The 27,533-nt window shown below is 39.2% G+C and overlaps 1 protein-coding gene and 1 long non-coding RNA gene across 2 annotated transcripts in view; one reads left to right on the top strand and one right to left on the bottom strand.

Annotated features, from left to right (window-relative positions):
- The window catches only part of RASEF (RAS and EF-hand domain containing), a 255,588-nt gene that overhangs the window by 78,137 nt on the left and 149,918 nt on the right, over positions 1-27,533 (top strand).
- The window catches only part of LOC125083061 (uncharacterized), an 82,777-nt gene continuing 61,736 nt past the window's right edge, over positions 6,493-27,533 (bottom strand). The window contains exons 2-3 of the long non-coding RNA XR_007122163.1: positions 16,955-17,014; positions 6,493-6,579 (exon numbers count right to left, since the gene is read on the bottom strand). This is a non-coding gene — a long non-coding RNA (uncharacterized LOC125083061). The remainder of the gene's footprint in view (positions 6,580-16,954; positions 17,015-27,533) is intronic.

Here is a 27,533-nt window from a genome sequence, read left to right as displayed (position 1 = left end):
GGGTTTGAGTGGGGGAATGAAGTGTGTGGGAGGGGGACTCTTGTCATTAAGGACCCACCAGCATATGCAAAGGGCCAGTGCTGGAAAAGCCCCTATAAAATCACATCTGGTTGCATGAGGCCAAACATAGGACCTTTGCCCTGAAAAGCAGTGTGCCTTGCTTGCTTGTGAAAGAGAACATATCCCTCCACCCGGCACCACCCTCCTGTCCCATCTCCATACCTTCCATTTGATTAGAGCCCACACTCTTCTTGGAGGACTTTCTATACTTCCGGAGGCCATTCCTGATCCTTTGTTCCTGATACCTCCTTTACCCAACATCTCCTTTTCTCCCATCTCTACCAGTCCGGTGCGGCACAGCTCCAATGCCGCTCATGACTCAAAACATCCCTAGTCACTCCCCAAACTCAGTTGTAGTGATTAGTGAAAAACTTGAACTGATGAGGATCTCATTCCGTCCCCTTGTGTCGAAGTTTTACTCATCATCTGTCCATTCTAGTTCCCCTCCTTTTCCTCTGGGATGACCCTTGTTCTCAAAGTGTGGTCCTCCTTACCTGGGGACTTGGAAATGCAAATACTCCAATCCCACCACAGGCCTTCTGGGAGGCTCTCCAGGGGGTCCAGGGATCAGAGCTGTCGCAAGCCCACAGGTGATTCTGAGAAATTCTGCTCTGGGAGGAAAGCTAATTATTCAAAAGTGGTCCCGAAGTCCTCCCAGAGAGCTGTTTCCTCCCAGATGAAATCCCCACTCTCTAATTACTAACAGTCCATGTTAAGCATTGAGATTTTGCATTTCTTTTAAGATGAACGGTTTTAATTTCCTCAAGCAGTTTACTTTAGAAACAAAATGAGAATGTTTTCTCCATAAGTTTAACATTTCACTGACTTTATTATGTAGTACAAATGCCCTGACTGCTTTTTTTAAATGATTATAATTCAACCATAGATAATGAATGCTTTGGAGTCCTGTAACAAATTGGATAATAACAATGATTTAATAGAAGTCAAACTATCTAACAGTAAGAAGAAAAACCCTGCTGATTCAATTCATTTTTTTAAAAAATCATGTTCATTTAAAGTAAACTGTATTCATACCTAAAATCTTCAAGCGCCTTGCTTAATCTGTGTCTAGAATATATTCTTTCACACTGGAAGAATGGAAAAAATAATGAGGAATCCTATCTAGGAACACTGATAGATAATGTTCTGCTAAATGTTCAAGGATTCACAATATATTGCTTATTGCCAAGTGAAATTGTAGCTGCTTGGCCATGTACGGAGTTTATAAAAATGCTTTTTCCTGACTGGTGTGAGGTGATATCTCATGGTGGTTTTGATTTGTATTTCCCTGATGCCGAGTGATATGGAGCACTTTTTCATGTGTCTGTTGGCCATCTGGTTGTCTTCTTTGCAGAAATGTCTGTTCATGTCCTCTGCCCATTTCTTGATTGGATTCTTTGTTCTTTGGGTGTTGAGTTTGCTAAGTTCTTTATAGATTTTGGACACTAGCCCTTTATCTGATATGTCATTTGCAAATATCTTCTCCCATTCTGTCAGTTGTCTTTTGGTTTTGTTCACTGTTTCCTTTGCTGTGCAAAAGCTTTTGATCTTGATAAAATCCCAAAAGTTCATTTTTGCCCTTGCTTCCCTTGCCTTTGGTGATGTTCCTAGGAAGATGTTGCTGCGGCTGACGTCGAAGAGGTTGCTGCCTGTGTTCTCCTCGAGGATTTTGATGGATTCCTTTCTCACATTGAGATCCTTCATCCACTTTGAGTCTATTTTCGTGTGTGGTGTAAGGAAATGATCCAATTTCATTTTTCTGCATGTGGCTGTCCAATTTTCCCAACACCATTTATTGAAGAGGCTGTCTTTGTCAGGAAATGACAGATGCTGGCGAGGATGCGGAGAAAGGGGAACCCTCCTACACTGTTGGTGGGAATGCAAGCTGGTGCAACCACTCTGGAAAACAGCATGGAGGTTCCTCAAAATGTTGAAAATAGAACTACCCTATGACCCAGCAATTGCACTGCTGGGTATTTACCCTAAAGATACAAACGTAGTGATCCGAAGGGGCACGTGCACCCGAATGTTTATAGCAGCAATGTCTACAATAGCCAAACTATGGAAAGAACCTAGATGTCCATCAACAGACGAATGGATAAAGAAGATGTGGTATATATACACAATGGAATACTATGCAGCCATCAAAAGAAATGAAATCTTGCCATTTGCGACGACGTGGATGGAACTAGAGGGTATCATGCTTAGCGAAATAAGTCAATCGGAGAAAGACAACTATCATATGATCTCCCTGATATGAGGGAGAAGAGATGCAACATGGGGGGTCGAGGGGGTAGGAGAAGAGTAAATGAAACAAGATGGGATTGGGAGGGAGGCAAACCATAAGTGACTCTTAATCTCACAAAACAAATTGAGGGTTGATGGGGGGAGGGGGTTGGGAGAGGGGGTGGGGTTATGGATATCGGGGAGGGTATGTGCTATGGTGAGTGTTGTGAAGTGTGTAAACCTGGCGATTCGCAGACCTGTACCCCTGGGGATAAAAATATATGTTTATAAAGCTGTAAAAAAAAAAAAAAGAAAGAAAGAAAGAAAAAAAAATGCTTTTTCCATGCAAACACAAATTTGTGAATAGTCTAAGTATATCTAAGTGATCCAAGTGATGTTCCTTTTACAAGTTTTTTTTTCTCTTTTAATGTTATTGTGGTACAATTCATGATATAAAACTCTACCCCTTGAAAGTATACAATTTGATAAGTTTTGACAGTTACACTTACGAAATTAACACCACAGTCTAGATATAGAACATTTCCATTACCTTTCAGATTTTCCTTGTGTACCCTTCCAATCTATCCCACCTTCAGGAGGAGGAGTGCCTGGTCTCAGACAACTTTTTGTTATAATGTATTAATCAGCATTCTATATAAATAGAATCATACATACGTATTCTGTTTGTGTCTGGCTTGAACTCAGCACAAGGATTTTGAGATTCATCCCTGTTACTGCATATATCAGTAATCCACTCTTTTTTCATTGCTGGGTAGTATTTCATAGTACAAATATGGCACATTTTATTTATTCACTTGGACATTTTGAGCTTTTGGCGATTACGAAGTATTCGGCAATGAACATTCATGTACAAGCCTTTGTGTGGACATGTGTTTTTGTTTATCTTGGGTAGATGCCTCGTAAAGAAGGGCTGGGTCATATGTTGCATGTTAAATGTTAACATTTTTTTTTTCAAAATGCCAATTTCCAAAACAGTTGTACAATTTTTAAAAAAAGATTTTATTTATTCATTTGACAGACAGAGATCACAAGTAAGCAGAGAGGCAGGCAGAGAGAGAGGGGGAGGCAGGCTCCCTGCTGAGCAGAGAGCCCGATGCGGGGCTAGATCCCAGGACCCTGGGATCATGACCTGAGCCAAAGGCAGAGGCTTAATCCACTGAGCCACCCAGGTGCCCCAACAGTTGTACAATTTTAGGTTCGCACCATCAGTGTATAAGACTTAGGGTCGTTGTACATCCTCACCAATAGTCGGTATCATGGGTCTTATTTTTGGTCACTCTGATGTGTGTAGGGTGATCACTCCTTGTGTATTGAATTTGCATTTCCCTGATGACTAATGGTACCGATATTCTTTTTTATGTGCTTATTTGCCATTTGTATATTTTCTTTTGTAAACTGTTCAAATAGCTTGCCTTTTTTTTAAAGTTATTTTTCTTATTAAATTGTGAAAGGTCTTTATATATTTGGGATATAAGGCCTTTATCAGATATATGTATTAGCAAGTACTTTCTTCCAGTCTGTGACTTTTCCTTTTCTTAAAGGTGTCTTTCAAGCAGGAAATTTCATTCATATTGATAAAGCCCACTTTAACAATTTTTTCTATAGTATGTGCTTTTTATATCCTATCTAAGAAATTGTTGCCTATCACTAGGTCACAAACATTTTCTATGTTTCCTTATTGAATTTTTATCGTTTTAGCTTTTAGATTTAGGTTTATCATTTTGTTTATCATTTTGAATTACTATTTGAGTGATGTTTTTTCTTTTCCCATATGCATATCTGATTCCTCTAGTACCATGTGTTGAAAGGTTATCCTTGCCCTACTGAATAGCCTCGATATCTTTAATAAAACTTCAATTGACTATATAAAGTGTGTCTTTTTCACAATCTCTATTTTGTCCCATTGATCTATGTTTATCCTTATGCTAATTCTATATTGTTTTCCGATCCATAAAGATGGTCTCTATCTCCTTTTATTTCACTTATAAAAATAATATTAGCTATGTCTTAGACATTTTATTGTAGAGGTTTGCATATCCTTTATTAAGTTGATTCTTAAGTATTTTCTGCTTTTTGATGCTACTGTAAATGAACTTATTTTTATAAATTTTATTTTTCTTTGTCCTTAATATAAAATATACAATTGATTTTATTTTTATTTACTTATTTATTTTTAAAGATTTTATTTATTTATTTGACAGAGAGAGAGCACAGGTAGGCAGAATGGCAAGCAGAGGGAGAGGGAGGAGCAGGCTCTCTGCTGAGGAAGAGCGTGGTGTGGGACTCAATCCCAGGACCCTGGGATCATGACCTGAGCTGAAGACAGATGCTTAACCGACTGAGCCACCCAGGCACTCCTACAATTATTTCTATATATCAACATTGTGGGGCACCTGGGTGGCTCAGTTAGTTAAACATCATCTGCTTTTGGCTCTGAGGTCATGATCTTGAGGTCTTGGGATTGAACCCCACAGGGATCCTGGCTTTGGACTTCCTGCTCAGCAGGGAGTCTGCTTCTCCTCTCCCTCTGCCCCTCAAAACCCTCTTCTGCTTGTGCTCTCATTCCCTCAAATAAATAAATAAAATCTTTTAAAAATTATATATCTATCTACCTATCTCTCTATCTCAACATTGTGTCCCTTTAGCTTGCTAAGTTCAATTCTTTATATTTAATATTTATTTCTAGATTTATGAAGATATAAATAATAATGTTACTTGAATACAGAAACAGTTCTACATCTTCCTTTCCATTATTTTTCCTTTTGTCTTCTGGTCTTCATATAGTGTCTACGACCTGTAGGACCATGTTGGGCAGAAATGATGGAGCAGAAATTCCTGCCTTTTTTCCCAGTCTTGGGGGAAATAGTTTAATATTTCATCCTTGAGATTGATGTTGGTTATTGGTTTTAAGTAGATGACATTTATCAGATTGTGGATATTTTCTACTCCTAGTTTGCTGAGAGTTTTTGTCATGAATTGATATTGCATTTGATCACGTTTTTAATTTATTTAGTAAAATGATACACTTTTTCTCCTTTATTCTGTTAACATGATGAATTGTACTGATTGATTTTGGAATATTAAACCAATCCTTCATTTAAATATTAAACTCAAGCACATCATTGAGTGTTATCCTGTTTGTTAAGTTCTTAGATTTTTTTTCTTCTTATCTTTCAGTTCTAGAATTTCTCTTTCTTCATTAAACTTATTACTCTTTAAAGTTTGCAGATTCATTCTAAGATTTTATTTTTTGGAATATAGTAACTACACTTGTTTTAAAGCCCATGTCTGGTAATTTATAGCCCTCTGAGTCCCTTTCTGTTGTTTCTTATTTGTGCCTTGTTTTCTTTGATTATATATGGAACATTGTTTTTGAAAAGTTATTTGTGGGAAAATTTGAGCCCTAAGATGGTTTTACATTCCTCCAGAATTTGATTCTGCTTGGCCCCTGGGGGCACCATTAACATGGTTATCAGCTTTTTCCAGTTTTAGTGCTTGAGGTTTTCTTGACCTCCTAGGACAGTCCAGGTCCCAGGACTAGTTTAGTCTTCATTCATTCTTAATCCTAGGGCTCGGGTCAAACCCATGGGTGGTTGCCTTGTGTCCTTGGCCTTGCAGGGACTGGATTCTTTCTTTTGATTCCCTCTATCCCCAAGAGCCCTGTGAAAACCACTGTCTGGTCTCTCTGCTGCCTTTGTTAGAGAGGAACACACCCTAGGGAAAAGGGAATTCTAGACTAACCATACTGGGTTACAGCTTTTCCAGGCTTTCAGCTAGGTTGTTCCTTACCATTTAGCTTTTTAGTACGTTCAAGATGATTTTAAATATAAATTTTACATCAATTTCTTCAGTTGTCTTCAGTAGGAGATTTGGTTTGAACGACCCAAAGCAGATACCATGAGCCCGCTCCCCCCACTGATATTCATACTGTGGATTCCACATCTGTTCCCCAGATTGCATACCTTGACCTGCTGTGATTTTCCAAACATATTTCTCTAGTTTGCTCACACACTTGTTTCAGCCAGCCTCCCACCTGGGGGCATTGTTTTCTTTAAATTCAGAGTTGAGTCAGATACAAGTCCATCCCGCACTGCACACTTCAGGAAGTACACACCAAGTTCCTTGAGAAGTCTTAGATGATCTGTCTCGCGGCTTCAGAGAAGGACCAAGTGATACCCCACTCGTGCTGTTACCCAGAGCACATCAATAGCGCTCTCCAAAGAAATTCTCTCAACTCCAACTTCTAGCCTCTCCAGCTTAAACCCTTTGATCCTGTCGAAGTAGAAGAGTGGCTAAGGGCTGCAAAATTGGTTTTCACAAACTCCCTGTGTCAACATTTAGAATCCAGGTAATTGGCACACCATGCCTTGGGTGCTGAAGTAGAAATGTTTCAGTGTCCTAGTATGTATCTTACAAAATGTTTCTCCAGTTTGTCATCTGCCTTTTTTCTATAGTCTTGTTTTGATGTGCCAGTGTGAAATGTTAATATAATGAAACCTTTTTATGGTTTCTGATTTTGTGTTCTTTTTTTAAAAAAAAAACCCACACATTTATACTTTAGAGGTTGTTAAATATTTATTCAAATTTTATTCTGCTATTTTTATGAATTCCTCTCCTATATTTAAATATTTCACCCATCTGACATTTGGCAAGTTTTGGAATCTAAAGTTGTTTTTGTTTTTGTTTTTTTGCTCAAATGGTAAATTGCCCAAATACTTAAATACTTACATTTTTTCCCCTAGACTTTTATATTCTGTTCCATTTGGTCTATCTGACCATTCTGCTAATGATAATGTAATTGACTAATTGAACCCAAAATATGAGTTTATTTGCCTAAGTGTTTACACTAATCCTGATGATGTAATTCTTTATTAGAAACAATTGTTTTTGAATTAAATAGCCTTATTGAAGATGATTCAAAGGAATTACATTTAAATTGGAATTTAAAAAAATTGAATCACAGATTCGCTTTGATGTACAGCATAAATCTTTGGTTGTCCGGTGACAGTCATGGTATAGGTGTAGGAAACTCCCGCTTTCCATGATTTAGTCAACAGGAGCTTTAAGGCCATAAACAAATACATCTGAGAAGGTGCTGATGTCTATTGATTGGTCTGCTTTTCCCCTGCTACTAGTCAGAGATTTTGGCTTCTGTGACATTCTCACAGTACAACTTGAGGCTAATGGCAACTGGCAGTGTTAACAACACTGAATGGCTAGAAGCAGCAGACTCTTGTATCTCAGACACCGTGCATTAGTGTTTTCGACATCAGGCGTGTTGTTTATAGTGAGCAGGACTCCTGGGCGGGATCCTGCAAATGAAGCCAAATGTTTTGAGCGGTTGTGTGATTGTCGAGCAGCCAAGGGCAATGTGCACACATCTTTGAGCCACACCAGACTCCTTCATCTAACTAGAGTCCAACTCGCTGTAAGAGTGGACACTTACTCTGGAGAATGATCCAGACTGGTTGTGCTTTTTTGTTTCCAGGAGTGGATAAGTATTGAGAAAGAGTTTGTACAGTATTACCATGGAATTTTTATTTTTGTTTACCAGATTAGGTAAAAAAGTAGTTTTGTAGATAGTTAAAAACATTTGTCTTGTGTTATTATTTACCTATGTACTCCATACTTTTTCCTAAAAGATTTTTGAGGTATTTAGAAAAAACGTATAGCAATAAGAAATATAAAGTTCATTTTATAATGATATCAGGGCAAAACAAAAATAAGGGTCACATAAAAAAATAAAGGCAAGGGGAAATAAATACATATAATTTGGTGTTCTTTTAAAATCTTTTCATAATTGTAAAGTCACTGCATAATCGACTCTCAGTTTTCCTGGGCCTCGAACGAGGTGAGCATGAGGAATCACAAAATTCTCATTGCTCTAGAAAAGAAAAACAAGCCAGCTGCTCAGAGAAAAGGCTTTTCACAGGAATAAATTCTTAGTAGGAGAGATACTTCCGTAGTTTTGTTCTTTTTTTTTTTTTTTTTTTTTTTTTTTTACTTTTTAAGGCAGTGATGTTTCGTGTTACTTTTCTTGAAGCTGTTTAGGTCCTGTGTTTTATAAATAAATTGTATCTTATGTGATGAATGCAGCCAACAGCCAATTTCATAGACATTGTCTCCAATCCATATATATTAATCAGTTATTTATGAAGTGCCTTTTATGGGCCTACTATTGCTTGGTGCTAAGAGATGAAAAGATAACACCACTTACCACCCACAAGGAAAACTAGCTGGGCAAACAGGCATTAACAGAGAACGATTTTAAGGTACAATTTCACTAGTACAACAGCAGGATTAGGCACAGGAAAAGGAGCAGAGGATTGAGCTTGAAATTGTAAGAAGCAGGTTTGCTGAGCTGGCCAGAGTGCATCTATGAGTTTAGCAGCCCAAGAGGAAGGAGAGAGTCTTTCCAGGCAGAGGGACAGGATGAACATAAAGCCCACCAGTTTAATTAATCCATTGGCAGTTCCAGCTGTCAGTGTTGAGAACGTCGTGTCCACATATATGCCACCGGGTGGACCCAAGTTAGACTGAATAACAAAGGACTAAGATAAAGATCCCTGGGTATTTGAATTCCCTGATCTCAGAATTCTGCCTTAGTGTTTATGCCCAGTGCTAGGGAGAGAAGCCAGGTTAACATCAGCCCAGCAATAGAAGCCCCTGGGTCCACGAGTCCCAATCTGTGGGGTCCGGGCAAGACTATGAAACAAAGCAAGTTTGCCTTCTACCTTCTTCTACCTCTTTTGCCTTCTCAAAAATACCCCAGGAAAATCTCTGTCACCTGTCATGGAACTATTATATGTTGATGTGTTACTTCTGCCAAGGGTATTCAATTTAAAGGCTTTCTAGAATTATGCAGTGCAAGATTTTGCATATGGTCCACATGTGTCTAGTTCATTTTTCAAGAGGGATCCCTTTCCCCATCTCCTGTCTCGGAAATGCTCACCTTGGGCCACTGCGTTCACAAATACCACCAAGCACAGACTTCCCTTTCCCCTCATTTTAACTATCCCTACCCTTCTCCCCAAAGAAAAAACTCCCACCACCCTGCAAAGTTTTGTTTATGGCCACTTTGGTCTAGAAACAGATTTTAAAGATATCAATGTAGTGCTTACAAATTGTATTGATTGTGACTCACAGAAATACACTTTTAAAAAATTTTTATTTATTTATTTGACACAGAGAGCGAGACAGTGAGAGAGGGAACACAAGTGGGGGTTGCGGGTGGGGGTGAGAGAGAGAGAAGCAGACTTCCGGCTGAGCAGGGAGCCCAATGCAGGACTCGATTCCAGTTCCCTGGGGTCATGACCTGAGCCAAGGCAAATGCTTAAAGACTGAGCCACCCAGGTGCCCCTCACAGAAATACATTTTATATCATTTCTCAGCAAACATGTATGACTGAATGAAGGTTGTTGGAAAAATCATACTTGGGGTGGCTTAGTCAGTTAAGTATCTGCCTCCACCTCAGGTCATGATCCCAGGGTCCTGGGATTAAGCACCGTCAGGCTCTCTGCTCAGCGGGGAGTCTCCTCCCTCTCCCTCTTCCTCTTCCCCTCCGGCTGCTTGTGTGTGTGCTCTCACTCTCTCAAATAAATAAAATCTTAAAAAAAATACTTGGGGCACCTGGGTGGCTCAGCAGGTTAAGCCTCTGCCTTCAGCTCAGGTCATGATCTCAGGGTTCTGGGATCGAGTCCTGCATCGGGCTCTCTGCTCAGCGGGGAGGCTGCTTCCCCCTTTCTCCCCCTGCCTGCCTCTCTGCCTACTTGTGAGCTCTGTCAAATTAATTAATTTAAAAAATACTTAATCTTACTACATGTGATGTATTCTTATTTTTACTTTATTGTATTACATTCTGTTTCATTCCATTCCATTCCACTCAGTTCCATTCTGTTTCATTTGCTATTTTGGTAAAAAGTGGGTTGAGCAATTCGGCTGGTAGGTATCTATTCAACAAAATCACATACATATGTGAATGAAAAGAATTTTCATAGCAGCTTTATTTGTGATAGTCATAACTGGATATAGTCTAAACGTTCATCAAGAGTAGCATGGATCAGTAAATTGTATTGATACAATTCATTACTAAAATGGAAATGAAAGATGTACTGCTATAAACAAAAACACAGATGGAACTCACAGTGTTAAAGAAGAATTGAGACCCATAAAGAGTATATATTGAATGATTACATTTATAAAAGGGACAAAAACACACAGATGGAAATTCAATATAGACTATAGAACAATGCTGTTTAATAAAACTTTCTATAATCATGGAAATGTTCTGTATTTGTGCTGTATAGTAGCCACTAGCCACATATGACTATAAGCAAAAACACTGAAATGTGACGAAATAAATACACTTCTAATTTTTAAAAAAAGTTTTAATTTATTTAAATAGCCTCATATGGTTGCTGGCTACCTTGTTGGACATAGGAGTCCTTCATGTGCCTATGCACAAATTCCTCAGACCAAGACACCACAAACATGAATGTGTCTAAGCAAGTGAAAAGGATTTTAAAGTTGAAGTTCAATTTCTAGTCAACAACGAGTCTTTGTTAACTGTGTTTTATAATAGGAGAGTGATAAAGAAGAATTGACAGGAATGTTGCCTTGTTTTATATTTAGTCAAATAGTGAGAGGGACGTGTGAACATCAGTCTTCTCACGTGACTTGGATTAAATAGCTTTTTAATTGGTGGTGTTTGGGGAGGAAGTAATGGTGCTCTATTCTGAAATGGTTTGGAGGCATGTGCTATTTCTCATGGTCACATCTCTCTTCTGACCGGGAAATTACTGTGTTCAGGAAATTATCTTGCACGAAAAAATGACCACTGATTACCACGCTGCTGTCACACCTGAGGTAATAACTCTTTAAGGAAATGCTCTGTGGATCCTTCCATGACACCAGTGTCACAGGCTGGATCACAAGGGTTCAGCTGGAGAGGATGCTTAGCTCCGAGGACCATTGCTGCCTCCTCTAAATCTTGTAATTACACAAAAATCCATCCCTTCTTCATCTGCTGCTTTATCCTATTTTTTCTTTTAGGTTTGATCGTGTTTGGTCTTGAAGATCTGTGGTCTGATGGCAATCACATCATTATATTCTCTGATGTTTGGGCACAAACCCTTCTCAGGAATCTGAGGCTGTCTCCCATTCTGGTTCTTCCATCCAGCTAGTGCTCAGAAATTTTTCTTATGTAAAGATAGAACCTACTCCCTGAAGCTCTGCCCATGAGCTATCTTTTGGAATCACACAAAACATTCTATCCTAGCTCTTCTCTTTAAGTGGGTGTTCTTCAAATATTTGAAGTCAACTCTCATATCTCGTAATAGCTTTCTCATGGATAAACACCCCTGGTTTCTCCAGCACTTTCTTTTTTCTTTTCTTTTTTATTTTCAGTTCAGACTTTCACCATTTTGGACAAACATCATCTCCTAATGCTCTCTTATTTGCCAAGATCTAACATTGTCTTCTAATTTACTTCTCCATTATTGGGGCACATTTGAGAATAAAAGGGGTTCCTAATAATTACAGGGAGACAAAAGAATAAAAACAGGGACTGTCCAGGGAAATCCGAGATGTATGGTCTTCTTAACAAAGTCTCATTTAAAAATGTATCACAAATGTCTGTTCATGTCATCTGCCCATTTCTTTCTTTCTTTTTTTCTTTTTTTAGATTTTTTTATTTATTTGTCAGAGAGAGAGGGAGAGAGAGCGAGCACAGGCGGACAGAATGGCAGGCAGAGGCAGAGGGGGAAGCAGGCTCCCCGCCAAGCAAGGAGCCCGATGTGGGACTCGATCCCAGGATGCTGGGATCATGACCTGAGCCCAAGGCAGCTGCTTAACCAACTGAGCCACCCAGGCGTCCCTCTTCTGCCCATTTCTTGATTGGATTATTTGTTCTTTGGGTGTTGAGTTTGCTAAGTTCTTTATAGATTTTGGACACTAGCCCTTTATCTGATATGTCATTTGCAAATATCTTCTCCCATTCTGTCAGTTGTCTTTTGGTTTTGTTCACTGTTTCCTTTGCTGTGCAAAAGCTTTTGATCTTGATAAAATCCCAATAGTTCATTTTTGCCCTTGCTTCCCTTGCTTTTGGCGATGTTCCTAGGAAGATGTTGCTGCGGCTGAGGTCGAAGAGGTTGTTGCCTGTGTTCTCCTCAAGGATTTTGATGGATTCCTTTCTCACATTGAGATCCTTCATCCACTTTGAGTCTATTTTCGTGTGTGGTGTAAGGAAATGATCCAATTTCATTTTTCTGCATGTGGCTGTCCAATTTTCCCAACACCATTTATTGAAGAGGCTGTCTTTTTTCCATTGGAAACATCCAGATGGCCAACAGACACATGAAAAAGTGCTCCACATCACTCGGCATCAGGGAAATACAAATCAAAACCACAAGGAGATATCACCTCACACCAGTCAGAATGGCTAAAATTAACAAGTCAGGAAATGACAGATGCTGGCGAGGATGCGGAGAAAGGGGAACCCTCCTACACTGTTGGTGGGAATGCAAGCTGGTGCAACCACTCTGGAAAACAGCATGGAGGTTCCTCAAAATGTTGAAAATAGAACTACCCTATGACCCTGCAATTGCACTGCTGGGTATTTACCCTAAAGATACAAATGTAGTGATCCAAAGGGGCACGTGCACCCGAATGTTTATAGCAGCAATGTCTACAATAGCCAAACTATGGAAAGAACCTAGATATCCATCAACAGACGAATGGATAAAGAAGATGTGGTATATATACACAATGGAATACTATGCAGCCATCAAAAGAAATGAAATCTTGCCATTTGCGACGACGTGGATGGAACTAGAGGGTATCATGCTTAGCGAAATAAGTCAATCGGAGAAAGACAACTATCATATGATCTCCCTGATATGAGGGAGAAGAGATGCAACATGGGGGGTTGAGGGGGTAGGAGAAGAGTAAATGAAACAAGATGGGATTGGGAGGGAGGCAAACCATAAGTGACTCTTAATCTCACAAAACAAACTGAGGGTTGATGGGGGGAGGGGGGTTGGGGGGGTGGGATTATGGACATTGGGGAGGGTATGTGCTATGGTGAGTGCTGTGAAGTGTGTAAACCTGGTGATTCACAGACCTGTACCCCTGGGGATAAAAATATATGTTTATAAAAAATAAAATTAATAAAAAAAAATGTATCACAAAACTAAGCAGATAAATTCTGACAGAACTCCACATGCATTTTCACATCCCGAGATCTGTGCTTTGCTTCTGTTAGTGGAGTGAAGGCTACAATTTGTTGTAGGTGCATGTCCCTCTTGAATTTCTAGCCTCTATTTTCATTTTGGTAATGGCATCCCAGTTCCCTGTGAGGAAGCAGTCTTCCTTCAGTTGGGTTCATCGTGATTTCCAAGAACACAGGACCCAGATCTGGCTAATCAGAGCAACAGTTCCCTGTAAGCATCCCTACAGTGATTATTATTATTTTTTTAATATTTTATTTATTTATTTGACAGACAGAGAGAGAGAGATCACAAGTAGGCAGAGGGGCAGGCAGAGAGATGGGGGGGAAGCAGAGAGAGAGGGGGAAGCAGGCTCCCTGCTGAGCAGAGAGCCCCATGCGGGGCTTGATCCCAGGACCCTGAGATCATGACCTGAGCCAAAGGCAGAGGCTTAACCCACTAAGCCACGCGCCCTACAGCGATTATTTTAAACTGAGAAGAACATTGGGTAAAACACCTGCCACATTGCCTAATGCAGCAACACAATAAATAGTAGTTCTTCTCCTTAGATCTAGTGATCTTCTTTTTCTTAGATCAATGTGTTTTAGAAGTTTTACTGTGATTTGTGACATATTTATTGATCAAATATTTCAAAAAGTTTCCCTTTTGCCATGTTTTGGAAACAAGAGTTATATTTATCTGTTGGTCCATTCCTGGTTTCCTTATTCATAATTGGCAAAGATACTGACTTCTATAAAATTACAGATTTTTCAGACCTAGACACTCGGTTGCATTTAAAGTGGCTATTTATTCTTCACTATATCTGCTTCATTCTCATAGGTTCAAATTTCTTCCTTAATCATGCTTGCTTTTCATTTTTTGTTTGATTGCAAGATGCAGGTTAGTGTAATTTTTAACCATCCTGATATAGACGTACATGTTATATGACTTAAAAAAATTTTCCTCTTGGTTTTGATTCCTATATTTTGCACTTGGCTTAAAAACATTTTCTTAAAGTAATACACGTACCTATAGAATAAAATTCAAGTGCTCTCAAGTGGAATATAGTGAAAAAAATTTTCGTTCTCTATTTTTTAGTTTTTCTAGTTGGGGCCAACCCTATCTTTTAAAAGGTAGTCATCGCAGTCATTCGTGTGTGTGTGTGTGTGTGTGTGTGCGCGCGCGTGCATGCATGTGCACACATGCGTGTGCATGTGTGATGCAAATGGCAACATATTATTCTCACTATGATCTCCTTGTTTATTTAGCAAAATATCAAGTTACTTGTTTTTTGATAAAATATGAACTTGTCAGAGAAATTTCTTTGCAATTACAGTAGGTTTTTTAAGGTATATTTATTCAGGAAATATTCAGTAAGCACCTCCCACACTATAGGTGCTCTAGTGTTTGACAGGCTATTGAATGACAGGTGCTACATGAAAGAGACATGGTCCTTGCTTTGATACAACTTATCTAATGGTTACTATTTCTCATTGGACTGGGTTGGTGCTGTTGATACTGAAGAAACAAAAAATACAATAATATTCATCCCTTGGAATAAGCCATCTCTGCTTTACCCTTATCTGAGGTTTGAAAGTCTTTGCTTTCTGTATGGTGACAATGATTTTGCTCTAAGACTGGGTTTCTCAGTGGTAAGTGTATTAATGCTGTGAAGCAAGAAGGTTTAAAAGCTATTTACACAAGTATTTTTTGTTTTAATAGCTATGGATTTATTTTTCTAATTCTCTTATGACCAATGATACTGATTTTTCTAATATAAAGATCAAATTTCCTCTTGAAATAAATCTAGGTAAACAAATAATGATAAATATGCCATGCAAATAAATGTATGGTGACAACGATAATAGTTATGGCAAAAAATTGTGAAAGCCGAACTTAGATCACTGCAATTAGGGAACATGATTGTAGACATTAGCAGTGGTAATAAAAATGTTTTGGCAAGGAATCACATAATCAGATTTGGGATTTAGAAAGATCACCTTGGTTGCCATGTAGAGAATGAACTGGCAGTGGGGAAGAATAGAAGGTTATGCTAGGCTTGTTGGCAAACAATGAAAGTTTGAGTTAAGGCAGAGACTTTGTGGAAAAAGCCCAGCTCTCAGGACAGTAGAATGTGAGAAGAGAGGAGGACCTGAGGAAAGCTCCCAGCTTCCTGGTTTAGGTGATTAGGCAGTTGGATATAATTAAGCAGAATATGAAATATAAGAGAAAACAGCAATAAGCTTTGGAGAAAAGGGGGAGTCCAATCTTAGCTGTGTTTATTAAATTTGAGATGTCTGTGGATCACAACAGAAATGTCCAGTAGGCAGTTGGGTGCTGGGGCTCAAGGAAAGTTTTTGGCTGGAGACATGAACTGGTGGTTAGATGACAAGAGTGAGAGTATAGGCCGTCAGCGTGGATGAGGCTGCCAGGGCATCCAGGTACTAAGGGAAGAGAGACAGTGTAAACACCCTCCACCAGTTACACCAGCATTTAAAAGTGGATAAAAGGAAAGGACCTGCTTCAGGAAACCTAGCCATTTTATGGTTTGGGGTAACATGAATAATGAAACCAGGGGAGAAGAAAATCTCCAGGAGGGAGTGAATAATGGTGCAGAAGGATGAGGCCAGAACTGCTTACAAGACTTGTCAACTAGCAAGGGCTTGAGTGGTGCCTCAGTGTAAGATATTTTTTTTTAAGATTTATTTATTTCTTTTAGAGAGAGAGATAAAGAGAGAGAGCATATAGGGGAAGGGCAGAGGGAGAGAGTGAGAATCCCAAGCAGACTCCCTGCTGAGTGTGGAACCCAATGAGGGGCTTGATCCCACAACCCTGAGATCAGGACCTGAGCTGAAACCAAGATGCCTAACTGACTGAGCCACCCAGGCATCCTGATATGGTGTTTTTTTAACAGTAAAGTGGACTTATTGGGAGAAAAATGTTTTCAAATTTAATGCTTTTGAGGAGGTGAACAATAAAGAACAAAGGAGGGATTTCCATTTCTGCAATGACAGCCTGAGGAGCTCTGAAGACTTCATCCCCAATGAAACAACCACACCTTGTGAAGATTATTTAAAAACAACCATTTAAAGTTCCTGGAAATTGTCACTACAGGGGTTCAGCAGTAGATCTGAACCGACAAAAGAACATGTTAACAAGCTTGAAGACAGAAATCATGAAACCAACAGAGAGAAAAAGGAGAGAATGAAGAAAACCAGTAAACACACCACCACACACATAATGAAAGTCCCCAATGGAGAGGAGAGAAAGAAAACTGATGAGAAAACAATGTACATCAAGAAGCTCAACAAACTCTACGTAGATAAATGCAAAGTGATCCACACAAGGACATGTTGTAGTAAAAATACTGGAAGCCAGAAATAAAGGCAAGAGAAGAATGACAAATGACATACAAAGAAATTGCAATAAGAGTAACGTCTCACCTAAAACTTTTCACCAGAAACAATGGAGGCCAGAAGGCAGTTGGATGTCCTAGTCAAAATCTGAAAAGTAAACACACAAGCAAGAAAACCTGTCAACCAAGAATCTTATATTTAGTGAAACCATCTTTCAAAAAGTGAAAATGATATGCAGACATTCCCAGATAAACAAAGATAAAGAATTTGTTGCCGGCCAACCCACCCTACAAAAAATAATAAAGGAAGTTCTTCAAACCATTTAGATAGTAATTTAAATCCATACAGACAAAAACGAAGAACACTGGTAAAAGTTATTTTGTTATTATAAAAGACAGGATGAATGCACATTTCTTCTTTCTTGTATTAATGGATTTAAAAAGCAACCATACAAAGTGATATGTATTTAATTGTACTGTGGATCTATCACATACAGAAACGTAATATGTTTGCCAATAATGGTACAAAGGAGGTGGTGGGAATAAGGAATATTGGAGTAAGGGATTTGTGTCTAGAATATATAAAGAACTCCAACCATTCAATAATAGGAAGACAGATAACCCAATTAAAAATGAGCAAAGGATCTGAATAGACATTTCTCCAAAGAAGATACACAAATGGCCAAGAAGCACATTAAAAGATGCTCAACATCATTAGCCATCAGGGAAATGCAAGTCAAAGCCATGGTGAGATACCATTTCATCACACCTACTAAGATGGCTACAAAAAAACAAACAAACATAATAACAAGTATTGACAGGGATGTATAGAAACTGGTAGGACTGCTGGAGCAGGCTCTTTGGAAAACATTTAGCTGTTCCTCAAAAAGTTAAGTATCAAATTAGCCATATAACACAGCAATTTCACTTTTTGATACATGCCCAGGAGAACTGAAAATATAGGTCCACACAAAAATCCATACTGGAATGTTCAGAGCAGCATTAGTCATAATAGCCAAAAAGTAGAAACAACCCAAATGGTCATCAACTGAGGACAATACAATGTGATATATCTATATAATAGAATATTATTCAGCCATATAAAGGAATAAAGTACTAATACCACTTGGATGAAACTTGAAAACATTATGTCAAGTCAAAGAACCCTAACACAAAACACCATACATTGTATTATTCAATTTCTATGAAATGTCCATAGTAGGCAAATTTATAAGACAGAAAGTAGATTAGCAGTTACCTAGCTCTGGGGGAGGGAGAGTGAGTAATGGGGGGTGACTGCTAAAGCTGATGGGATTTCTTGTGGGGGATGTTAAAAATGTTCTACAGGGGCCCCTGGGTGGCTCAGAGGGTTAAAGCCTCTGCCTTTGGCTCAGGTCATGATCCCAGGGTCCTGGGATCAAGCCCCGCATTGGGCTCTCTCCTTGGCAGGGAGCCTGCTTCCTCTTCTCTCTTTCTGCCTGCCTCTCTGCCTACTTGTGATCTCTCTCTGTCGAAAAAATAAATAAAATCTTTAAAAAAATGTTCTACAGTTGATTATAGTGATAGTTGCAAAACTGTGAAAATACAAAAAGTCTCTGAATTGCACACTTTAAATGGATGAATTGTATGGTATGTGAATTCTGTGTCAATAGAACTGTTGCAAGAGAAAGAAAATGCAAGAGGCATATCCCCGGCATTTGTAGAATACGTATTTACAAAATGTTACTGTCTTGAACATCTCCTAGGCTTCCACAGCAATCGCGGGAAGAGACTGGTATTGCCAGAAAGTAAGCTCTAAAGACTCTAAGAGATTTACCTAAGATATTTGCTAGTTTGTGGTAGAGCAAGGAGATGCCAGCCACCATCCCAGAGGCCAATTCCAGTGTTATTTCCATCACACGAGTTTTTTCCCAAGGTATTTTCTGCTTACTCCTTACTTACTTACCTCTTATTTAGGGACTCAAAAATAAGTCTCACTTTTGTGCCTGGCACTGTTCTAAGACCCTCAACTATATTAACTAATTAAATCCTTTTTAGTACGGTCTGAAGAACCGGCTACTTTGACCCCATTTGCTGATTAGGAAATAGAAGCATGGGGATGAACTTCCCAGGCCACAGAGCCGGGAAGTGGCAAAACTGGTATTTGAACCCAGGGAGTCTGGCTCCAGGCCCTGTTGCTCTTGAACTTCTATACCTGGCAGAGAACTTCTCTTCTTTGGATGTTGGGATCTTGGACCTCAACCTCAATTGCAGGAAGAGCTGAAGAGAACCTGCTTTCTCTGCGTAGTTGTGCTGAGATCTGACGTGGTTTTGAGTTTCCCACACTGGAGCCCAAGGTGAACGGCATCAGGGAACTGATCACTTCCGGGCTCAGAGCTCATCTGGGAGCAGAGCTTGCTTTGCAGTAACTAGAGGAATCCTTCATTGGTCAGGTGATCCGGCTGGAGTGGGGGTGGGGTAAGGCAGGGGAGAGGAGGAGCTGCCCTTTGTTTATGACCTCGGGCCCTTGCAAATCTGCCTGGAAACATAACATCACTAAAAAAAAAAAAAAAAAAAACAAACAAACAAAAAAAACATTAACACCACTAAAGAAGGATCCCGAACAAGAGCTGTGGGATTCGAGAAGACTCACTGTGCGTACACACCCACACACACATGCATTGTGCGGATGGCCACACCACACTCCCCACAGCGTCTTACTGCTAACGTGGCCACAGGGTTGCCTGTTACTTCATACCGTGGCTCCTGGGTTTTGCGTCAATGGGCATCCACAGCCAGTTCCTGGACTTGTCTTTCTGGTTGTTTGTTCAGAGAAGGCTTACGGGTGCAACAGTGCTTTCCTTGTGACTTCCCGTCCCTATTTGCAACTGTGTCTGTCAAGTGTAATTAAGAGTTCCTACCAGGTCACGCAGGCTGCCTTCGCCAGCGGTGTCTGTGCCTGGCCACCTCGGGGGAGGTGCGGTCATTCTTGTATTTGCTCTGTGGACAAGGGCCAGGTTGCTTCGTTTCACAATTCTGTTGAGCCATTCCGAGAGTTCAACAGGCAGCTTTTGGGCTGGAGTGGAGGAATATGCAGTCTTCCTAGCGCTGACTTGGGAGGGGAGGGCTGCACCGACCTGACCTGTACCTTGAGCAGTCATGTGTTGTTCACCCGTGGTTAAATCAAGGGCTGTGCACTTTATTGTGGGGGAGGGGAGTGTGTCACTGCAGGGAGGGGGAGTGATGACCGTGCATCTGCTAGGGACGAGCCTTAGTTTGTTCATAATCTGGAGCTTCTGCAATTTATCCTCTCTTTAATGTACTCAGGCATATCTTCCTCTCGATGTCCTATTTAACTCTATTTATTTCAAGTACAACTTAAATCTAAATTATGATTTTATTTTAGGGAAAGGGTTTATAAATTCTTCTGTATTGGAAGTTGAAGAGCAGCTGAGACATGTTAGGATATTAGGACTATTCAGTTTTAGATGACTTCTAGTTTGTTCTGGTTAATACTGTCTAGTACTCTGGCTTCCACCACCCACAGGAACCCTCTTTCGCTCCTAATTACCTATTAGCTAAGAGGAAGAGTAATAAGAGATAAAGTGACAGGGAAAAGAGCCAGTCTGTGTAGGTTTTACCACACAGCTATTGTAAGAACTGTAGCTCTTAATCCGGAGGAAGAGGAGAAGGTACTGGAGTTCGTTGAACAGACACTTAAAAAACACAGTTGCAATACCATTATGCCCCACACAATTAATAGTAACATGCTAATATCATCACATACCCAACCAATATTTATCCTTCTATTTCTCCCATAAATGTCATATTTTAGTCTTTTTTTTTTTTTTAAAAGCAGGATCCAAATAAGGGACACATGTTCAACTGGTTGAGGCATCTTTTAGTCTGTTTTAATCTGTAAGTTCTTCCTTCTCCCCTTAGTTTTTTTTTTTTTTTTTAACTCTTTAGTTTATTTGTGGAAAAATCCAGATTACTGTTGCTGACGTTGTGGAGACTTCCACATTCTGGATTTGCTGATGGTATCTTTTGGAGCTCTCCAACATGCCTCTCTGCCTCGGTACTTCTTATACATTATTAATTAGGCTTAGAGTTCTACTCAGATTCAGGTTTTATTTTTGTCAGATACCTTTTATTATACTTACTTTTTTTTTTTTTAGTTTTTTTTTTTAGTTTTTTTTTAATTTTTATTTTTTCAGCATAACAATATTCATTATTTTTGCACCACACCCAGTGCTCTATGCAATCCGTGCCCTCTACAATACCCACCACCTGGTGCCCCCAACCTCCCACCCCCCACCCCTTCAAAATTCTCAGATCGTTTTTCAGAGTCCATAGTCTCTCATGTATTATACTTACTTTTAAAAAAAGATTTTTATTTACTTATTTATTTGATGGAGATCACAAGTAGGCAGAAAGGCAGGCAGTGGGGGTGGGGGCAGGCTCCTCACTAAGCAGAGAGCCCGATGCGGGGCTGTATCCCAGGACCCTGAGATCAGGACCTGAGCTGAAGTCAGAGGCTTTAACCCACCAAGCCACCCAGGCGCCCCTGTCAGATGCCTTTCAAATGACATTGTGTTCTTCCATCAGGAAGTAAAATATCTAGATGTTGGTTTTTCGGTGTGGTGTTAGCACCTGTTGATGTTCAATATTTATGTTTATTAATCCCTTAGGTATTGCAAAGTGGTGATATTAAAATTCTACTACTTTTTTAAAAAAATATTTCGCTCAGGCTTGAGAATAGCTTGGGGGAGTTGGGGGAGATGAAGGAGGAGTTAATCATCCAAGTGAATAGTCTTTTCAGATTGGCTTCAGTGACTTAGTAATATGCACCTAACGAGCTGGATAGCTCATTATTGTTTAATGTTTAATGCTCAATAATATTCCATTGTCTGGATGTACTACAGTTGGCCCATTCATCTCCTGGACGTTTTATTTGCTTCTGAGTTTCGGCAATTATGAACAGAGGTGAAGTGCGGTAAACATCTCTGGGCAGGCTTTTGTATGGACATAAGTTTTTAACTCCTTAGGGTAGATACCAAGGATCTCAACTGCTGGATTGGATGGTAAGAGCATATTTACTTTTGTAAGAAAATGCCAAGCTGTCTTCCAAAGTGATTGTACATTTCCACCAGGAGCAAGTGAGAGTCCCTGTTGTTCCACACTCTGGTCAGCCGTTGGTTGTCAGTGCTCCATATTTTGGCCATTCAGATAGGTGTGCAATGGTATCTCATTGTTGTTTTAATTTTCATTTCCCTGATGACTTATGGTGTAGAGCATTTTTTCCATATGCTTGTTACCTGTCTATCTTCTTGGGTGTGAGGTGTCTGTGAAGGTCTTTGACCCATTTTTTAATGCTGATGTTTGTTTTCTTGTTGTTGAGTTTTAAGAATTCTTTGTATGTTTTGGATAACAGACCTCTATCAGATGTATCGTTTGCAAATATTTTCTCCCAGTCTGTGGCTTGTCTTCTTATTCTTTTGATAGGTCTTTTGCAGAGCAAAAATTTTAAATTTGATGAAATATAACTTCTCAGTTATGCATTTCATGGATCCTATCTTTGGTGTTGTATCTATAAAGGCAAAACCACACCCCAGGTCATCTAGGTTTTCCCCTGTGTTATCTTCTAGAAGCTTTATACTTTGGCCTGTTACATTTCAGTTTGTGATGCCTTCTGTGCTAATTTTTGTGAATGGTGTAAAGTCTATATCGACATTCATTTTTGTTTTTATGTGGCTGTCCAATTGTTCTAGCATCATTTCATGAACAAACTATATTCACTTCTTTGTATTGCCTTTGTCCTTTTTAAAAAAAGATCAGTTGACTCTATTTATAGAGGTATTTTGCTGGGCTCTCTATTCTCTTCCAATGATCTATTTGTTTATTCTTTCAACAATAGCATAATACCTTAATTACTGTAAATACACAAAGAGATGTGCACACACACATACACATATATGATACATGCATGATATATGCATAAAAATATTTGTGGCATTGGGGAGGTTCAGAACATAATGATTTTGTACAATATCTTGAATATTTAAAATTTTCTTAAAGATTGTTAGTTGTTGTTGGTCTCACTTCTTTAATTTTCCTCCAATTCCTGGGGGCTCTGTCTTTTCTGCACTGTTTTGTCCCCAAGTTTTCAAAAGCCCAACATTTCTAGTTGTGTCTTTTTAATGGTGGGAAACATTCCTGGGATTTCGAATACAAAGACTTTAAGATAGTGAGGTGCTGAGTGCCTCATTTAGCATATGCACCCAGTTACATATTTGTTTGAAAATTTCAGTCTGACAGAAGCATTCAAAAGGAATTTTAAATATTCAGGGAGAGTTTCTAACCTTCATCTGGGTTCAAAGATTAACAATTTAGGAGGACAGAAGTTGCCCGCTCTCTGTTGACATTCATGGATCAATTGGTGTGCAAATACTGGATTCTTTCCTGCTATAATAACAGGCAAATAGCATCAGATCTACTCTCCAGAAAAGCATAATTACGAAATACTCAAAGGGCTGTGTGCACCTGTATGTGCGTGGGTTTAGAATTCCTTTTAATCCAAGGATATAGCACATAGTAGGGGCTCAATAAAAAAATTTCACCAAGAATCACATTACTCAGCCATAAACAGAGTGAAATCTTGCCATTTGCCATGACATAAATGGACCTAGAAGGTATTATGACAAGTGAAAGAAGCCAGAGAAAGACAAAATCCATCTTACTTTTATGTGGAATCTAGAAAACAAAGCAAATGAATAAATGGATTCTTAAATACAGGGAACTGGTGATCGCCCAAAGGGAAGGTGGGTGGAGGGATGGGTGAAATAGATGAAGGGGACTAAGGGGTATAAATTTCCACTTAAAAAATAAGTAAGTCCCAGAGATGAGAAGTATAGCATAGGAAATACATTCAGTGATATTGCAATAACATTACATAGTGACAGTTGTTGGCTATACTTAAGGTGAGCCCTGAGGAATGTAAAGAATTGTTGAATCACTATGTCCTACACCTGAAACAAATATAACATTGTATGTCAATTACACTTCAATAAAAACTATAAAAAGAATCACAGACATTTTTTTCAGAGCTAAAAGGACCCTTAGGGTTTATCTACACTGTTCCACCTGCCAGTCATCTTCCCTTTTTCGGACTGACCATTACTGAAGTCCACAGAGATTAACTGAATTACTGGTGATTGGTCATATAAGTGGCCTACTTTGAGGGATCTTGCAAAAAACAGTTGTCTTGCATTTGTACTTGAATGTCTTTGAGGACTTATGAGCCACCATATGGCTCCCTGAGGCGTGTCACCTTCAAGAACTCTATTTTTTGCATTTTTAGCACTTCTTTTGTCCACTTCACATATCATGGATTTTTTTTTTTTCATATCATGGATTATTAAACTTAAGGGCTGAACATTCTTTATAGCACATTATCAACTGACCTCTTCATGAGTGCCCATGAAATAAATTTCTCAAAGAACTTGGACTTAGGGATCTTTGTCATTGTTCTGAGTAAATGATTTGACATCTTCATAGGACATAGGGTATTATGACTTACATTTTATAAACTAACCTAAACTTTGGTCTCATTTTATTTTTCTTCCATTTTTTTTCTGTTTTTCTGTTTTTTTTTTAATTTTATTTTTTATAAACATATAATATATTTTTATCCCCAGGGGTACAGGTCTGTGAATCGCCAGGTTTACACACTTCACAGCACTCACCATAGCACATACCCTCCCCAATGTCCATAATTCCACCCCCCCTCTCCCAAACCCCCTCCCCCCATCAACCCTCAGTTTGTTTTGTGAGATTAAGAGTCACTTATGGTTTGCCTCCCTCCCAATCCCATCTTGTTTCATTTACTCTTCTCCTACCCCCTCAACCCCCCATGTTGCATCTCTTCTCCCTCATATCAGGGAGATCATATGATAGTTGTCTTTCTCCGATTGACTTATTTCACTAAGCATGATACCCTCTAGTTCCATCCACGTCGTCGCAAATGGCAAGATTTCATTTCTTTTGATGGCTGCATAGTATTCCATTGTGTATATATACCACCTCTTCTTTATCCATTCGTCTGTTGATGGACATCTAGGTTCTTTCCATAGTTTGGCTATTGTAGACATTGCTGCTATAAACATTCGGGTGCACGTGCCCCTTCAGATCACTACGTTTGTATCTTTAGGGTAAATACCCAGCAGTGCAATTGCTGGGTCATAGGGTAGTTCTATTTTCAACATTTTGAGGAACCTCCATGCTGTTTTCCAGAGTGCTTGCACCAGCTTGCATTCCCACCAACAGTGTAGGAGGGTTCCCCTTTCTCCGCATCCTCGCCAGCATCTGTCATTTCCTGACTTGTTAATTTTAGCCATTCTGACTGGTGTGAGGTGATATCTCATGGTGGTTTTGATTTGTATTTCCCTGATGCCGAGTGATGTGGAGCACTTTTTCATGTGTCTGTTGGCCATCTGGATGTCTTCTTTGCAGAAATGTCTGTTCATGTCTTCTGCCCATTTCTTGATTGGATTATTTGTTCTTTGGGTGTTGAGTTTGCTAAGTTCTTTATAGATTTTGGACACTAGCCCTTTATCTGATATGTCATTTGAAAATATCTTCTCCCATTCTGTCAGTTGTCTTTTAATTTTTTTAACTGTTTCCTTTGCTGTGCAAAAGCTTTTGATCTTGATAAAATCCCAATAATTCATTTTTGCCCTTGCTTCCCTTGCCTTTGGCGATGTTCCTAGGAAGATGTTGCTGCACCTGAGGTCGAGGAGGTTGCTGCCTGTGTTCTCCTCAAGGATTTTGATGGATTCCTTTCTCACATTGAGATCCTTCATCCATTTTGAGTCTATTTTCATGTGTGGTGTAAGGAAATGATCCAATTTCATTTTTCTGCATGTGGCTGTCCAATTTCCCCAACACCATTTATTGAAGAGGCTGTCTTTTTTCCATTGGACATTCTTTCCTGCTTTGTCGAAGATGAGTTGACCATAGAGTTGAGGGTCTATTTCTGGGCTCTCTATTCTGTTCCATTGATGTATGTGTCTGTTTTTGTGCCAGTACCATGCTGTCTTGATGATGACAGCTTTGTAATAGAGCTTGAAGTCCGGAATTGTGATGCCACCAACTTTGGCTTTCTTTTTCAATATTCCTTTGGCTATTCGAGGTCTTTTTCTGGTTCCATATAAATTTTAGGATTATTTGTTCCATTTCTTTGAAAAAAATGGATGGTACTTTGATGGGAATTGCATTAAATGTGTAGATTGCTTTAGGTAGCATAGACATTTTCACAATATTTGTTCTTCCAATCCAGGAGCATGGAACATTTTTCCATTTCTTTGTGTCTTCCTCAATTTCTTTCATGAGTACTTTATAGTTTTCTGTGTATAGATTCTTAGTCTCTTTGGTTAGGTTTATTCCTAGGTATCTTATAGTTTTGGGTGCAATTGTAAATGGGATGGACTCCTTAATTTCTCTTTCTTCTGTCTTGTTGTTGGTGTAGAGAAATGCAACTGATTTCTGTGCATTGATTTTATATCCTGACACTTGACTGAATTCCTGTACAAGTTCTAGCAGTTTTGGAGTGGAGTCTTTTGGGTTTTCCACATAGAGTATCATATCATCTGCGAAGAGTGATAGTTTGACTTCTTCTTTGCCGATTTGGATGCCTTTAATTTCCTTTTGTTGTCTGATTGCTGAGGCTAGGACTTCTAGTACTATGTTGAATAGCAGTGGTGATAATGGACATCCCTGCCGTGTTCCTGACCTTAGCGGAAAAGCTTTCAGTGTTTCTCCATTGAGAATGATATTTGCCGTGGGTTTTTCATAGATGGCTTTGATGATATTGAGGTATGTGCCGTCTATCCCTACACTTTGAAGAGTTTTGATCAGGAAGGGATGCTGTACTTTGTCAAATGCTTTTTCAGCATCTATGGAGAGTATCATATGGTTCTTGTTCTTTCTTTTATTAATGTGTTGTATCACATTGATTGATTTGCGGATGTTGAACCAACCTTGCAGCCCTGGAATAAATCCCACTTGGTCGTGGTGAATAATCCTTTTAATGTACTGTTGAATCCTATTGGCTAATATTTTGGCGAGAATTTTTGCATCTGTGTTCATCAAGGATATTGGTCTGTAGTTCTCTTTTTTGTTGGGATCCTTGTCTGGTTTTGGGATCAAGGTGATGCTGGCCTCATAAAATGAGTTTGGAAGTTTTCCTTACATTTCTATTTTTTGGAACAGTTTCAGGAGAATAGGAATTAGTTCTTCTTTAAATGTTTGGTAGAATTCCCCTGGGAAGCCGTCTGGCCCTGGGCTTTTGTTTGTTTGGAGATTTTTGATGACTGTTTCAATCTCCTTACTGGTTATGGGTCTGTTGAGGCTTTCTATTTCTTCCTGGTTCAGTGGTGGTAGTTTATATATCTCTAGGAATGCATCCATTTCTTCCAGATTGTCAAATTTGTTGGCGTAGAGTTGCTCATAGTATGTTCTTATAATTGTCTGTATTTCTTTGGTGTTCGTTGTGATCTCTCCCCTTTCATTCATGATTTTATTTATTTGGGTCCTTTCTCTTTCTTCTTGATAAGTCTGGCCAGGGGTTTATCGATCTTATTAATTCTTTCAAAGAACCAGCTCCTAGTTTCGTTGATCTGTTCTATTGT

This window comes from Lutra lutra, chromosome 13, assembly GCF_902655055.1.
Source record: "Lutra lutra chromosome 13, mLutLut1.2, whole genome shotgun sequence".
Lineage (NCBI taxonomy): Eukaryota > Metazoa > Chordata > Mammalia > Carnivora > Mustelidae > Lutra > Lutra lutra.
Note: the sequence above shows the minus strand (reverse complement) of the source record. Positions and strands in the feature narration are given on the sequence as shown.